The sequence below is a fragment of the Lepus europaeus genome, chromosome 2 (assembly GCF_033115175.1).
Source record: "Lepus europaeus isolate LE1 chromosome 2, mLepTim1.pri, whole genome shotgun sequence".
NCBI lineage: Eukaryota > Metazoa > Chordata > Mammalia > Lagomorpha > Leporidae > Lepus > Lepus europaeus.
The window spans coordinates 108,413,018-108,416,943 of NC_084828.1; the positions used below are offsets into that span (position 1 = coordinate 108,413,018).

Consider the following 3,926-nt stretch of genomic DNA (forward strand, 5'->3'; position numbering starts at 1 on the left):
TGGAGAATCACTGCTTAATGGGTGTGGAGTCTTAGGGATGATAAAAAACATTTTCAAGCTGGATAGAGGTGGTTTGCACAATACTGTGAATGTATTAGAAGTCATTGGGTTGTTAACTTCATGATGCGTAATCTTCTGTTGTGTGAATTTTATCTTAACTAAAAAGTAGAACAAAACAACAATAAATATTCTTGTAAGGACCCAGTACATCTAAGATGCTGGAATCTGATGTTCTAGAGAGTTCTAGAGAGCTGTAGGTGGACCACAATACAGCAAACAATCCAGCTGTTCTTCATTTTTCCAGAAGTTAATTACAAATGTTAAATGTTAAGAACAAGACTTGAAAGCACGGCAATAAGCATTTTCATATGTTCTCTAAAACGAAATTCTTAGATGAAAATGATATATAAAAATATTAAGTGCATCCTGTGCTCCACTTTCAAATTCTACATCTGATGTACAAGTCCAATTACTGTATCATGAAGGTTTAATGCAAATTCAATATGTTTCATTTATTAACTAATATCTGCTATCAAATGGAAACTCTTCCTCTGCTAGGAACCTTTTCTCCAACTTCCATTTCACTAAACATAAATTAGTGACACAGGAATGCTGACACAGTCTTTTCTTAAGGAAGAAGAAACATTACAACAAGAAAGAAAAGGCAAGTGGCATTTTGAGCTAAATTTCAAGAATAATACACACATACACAAATAAAATTTTAGGAAACAAGAAAGCACACAAAGCCAAAGAATAAAATATGCAACATTGGGCATGAAAGTTGCCCTCAGAAAATTGGATCTCTGCATGCAGAAGTATGAAACAACACCCATACCTCACTTCTTATACAAAAATCAACCCAAAATGGATCAAGGATCTAAATCTACAACCTTATATCATCAATTACTAGAGGAGATCATTGGGGAAACTGCAAGACATTGGCGCAGGCCCCAGAAGCACAGGCAATCAAAGCCTAAATAGACAACTGGGATTATATCAAGCTGGGAAGCATCTGCACTGCAAAGGAAACAACCAGCAAAGTGAAGAGGCAACCAACAGAATGGGAGAAAATATTTGCAAACTGTGCAATTGATAAAGTATTAATATCCTGAATCTTTAAAGAGCTCAAGAAACTCAACAACAACAAAACAAACAATCCAGTTAAAAATAGGCAAAAGACTTGAACAGGTATTTTTCAAAAGAGGAAATTCAAATGGCCAACAGACACATGAAAAAATGCTTAGGCTCATAGCCATCAGGGAAATGCAAATCAAAACCACAGTCAGATTTCACCTCACCCAAGTTATAATGACTCTCATATGGATATCAGCAAATAATAAATGCCGGCAAGAATGTGGGGCAAATGTACCCTAATCCACTGTTGGTGGGAATGTAAACTAGTACAGCCATTGTCGAACACAGTATGGAGACACCTCTGAAAGCTGAAAATAGATATAGAATATGACTCAGCAATCCCATCCCTGAGAATTTACCCAAGGGAAATGGGTAAACAAATGGATATATTCTTTCAGCATATGAAAGAGTTATCTGTATCTCACGTTTATTGCAGTTCAAATCACAATTGTTAAGACATGGAATCAAACCTGATGTCTGTCAACAGATCACTGGACAAAGAAATTATAGTACGTACACACACACACACACACACTGGAATACTATTCAGCTGTAGAAAAGAATGAAATCCTGTCTTTCGCAACAAACTGGATGCAACTGGGAATGATTATACTCAGTGAAATAAGCCAGCCCCAAAAGACAGATATCATATGTTTTCCCTGATCTCTGGTAACTAACAGAGTACCAAGAATGTAATGTATAGGAGTAAAACTGATATTCTGCGCTTCAATGACTGTTGACACTCCTTGTCTCTACTGTTGAGGAACAGTAGTATTTTTCTTCATACTATTTGACTGAACTCTTTACTTAGTGTGGGGTTAATCTTATGAGTATAAAGTAAACTGAAAGCAGATCATTGTAAAAATTAATAGAGGGAATAACAGAAAGGAGGAGGAGGGGTAGGATCATGGGTGGGAGGGAGGTTAGAGAATGAAGTATTACTATGTTCTTAAATCTGTACATATAAAATGCATGAACTTTGTTTACCTTAAATAAAAAAGGAAGGAAGGCCTACAGCACCCGGTATTCCCAGGCGGTCTCCCATCCAAGTACTAACCAGGCCCAAGCCTGCTTAGCTTCCGAGATCAGATGAGATCGGGCGCATTCAGGGTGGTATGGCCGTAGACAAATACAGCAGATTCATAGAATGGCAGATGTCTTAAACAACACTCTGGCCTCAGAATCAGCCCTTAAGAAATTTGGGTCTGGCTGAAGAGCCCATGAGAGTATTGTAGGCATGGAAAGCCAAGATACCATGGAAAAGAAAAAAAAAAAAAGAAGACCTAAATGAAAGATCTCTGTGAGTGAGATCCCAGTGGAAAGAACAGGGCCATCAAAGAAGGAGGTACCTTTCTCTGAAGGGAGGAGAGAACTTCCACTTTGACTATGACCCTGTCGGAATAAGATCAAAGTCAGCGAACTCTAAAGGCTTCCATAGCCCTGGCAACTCATGACTAGAGCCTAGGGAGATTACTGACGCCATGAACAGGAGTGTCAAATTGTTAAGTCAGCAACAGGAGTCACTGTGTACTTACATCTCATGTGGGATCTGTCCTTAATGTGTTGTCTAATGTGCAGTGATGCTATAACTAGTACTGAAGCAGTATTTTTACACTTTGTGTTTCTGCGTGGGTACAAACTGATGAAATCTTTACTTAGTATATACTGAATTGATCTTCTGTATATAAAGATAATTGGAAATGAAAAAAAAAAACCTGGTGTTAAATTGGAAATGGCATAGAAAATTAATTAATTTTTTCAAAAAAATATTATGTAGGATCTCTGTCTTTAATGTGCTGTACACTCTTATTTAATGCTATAACTAGTACTCCAACAGTATTTTTTTTCACTTTGTGTTGCTATATGGGGGCAAACTGTTGAAATCGTTACCTAATATATACTAAACTGATCTTCTGTATATAAAGAGAATTGAAAATGAATCTTGATGTGATTGGAAGGGGAGAGGGAGCGGGAAACGGGAGGGTTGCGGGTGGGAGGGATGTTATGGGAGGGGGGAAGCCATTGTAACCCATAAGCTGTACTTTGGAAATTTATATTCATTAAATAAAAGTTTAATAAAAAAAAGTGTCAATAAGGAGAAAAAAAGGAAGGAAGGAAGGAAGGAAGGAAGGAAGGAGGGAAGGAAGGAAGGAAGGAAGTTGCCCTCAGCCCATAGGAGTAAATGTGTATGTAATTCTTTGCCTCCAGGAGTGGCTACACAGGTAGACAATGGATCACCTATCTTCAGGGAGAGCATGAGAAGATGGGGCACAGACAAGCTTCCTACTGCTGCCTAGACCAGGCACTGATAGCCTGCCTGACTGCACCATGTGGGCCCTGATGGGCAGAGGCTCCCTATACCGCCACCACTGATGTGTGACAGCAGCTGGAGCGGAGACTTGGTGAGCAGATCACTCAAGCCCAGGCAGCCAGGGAGGGAACATGTTGAACACGCAGAACAGGATCTTAGAGGAGAGAACACAAATTTGAACAGAAAAGATACAGGGAGTAACTAAGAGGATAGAAGTGCTTCACAAAAGAATCATTCTGAATTATTTTTAGAAAAATTAGATTTTAAAACTTCAGTGGTGAAGAAAATGCTTTCGGTCCAAATCCAACTAATAGTCTGGAGACAATACAGAAAAAACATATCAAAGCTCAGGGCGTGTGCACGCACACATACACACATGGGAATGATGAGTGTAAAGATGGGGGAGAAGTTTAAGGGAACTGACATGGGAAAAATTAGAGTTCAAAAAGGAAAAATGATGGACATATAGGAAAATAAAGCA

General features: G+C 38.6%; 1 non-coding gene across 1 annotated transcript; it reads right to left on the reverse strand.

Moving 5' to 3' along the window:
- Positions 1-2,142: 2,142 nt before the first annotated feature.
- On the reverse strand, positions 2,143-2,261 carry LOC133752325 (5S ribosomal RNA). The gene has a single exon (XR_009864910.1). It is a non-coding gene; the product is annotated as a 5S ribosomal RNA (ribosomal RNA).
- Between the last annotated feature and the right edge of the window lie 1,665 nt (positions 2,262-3,926).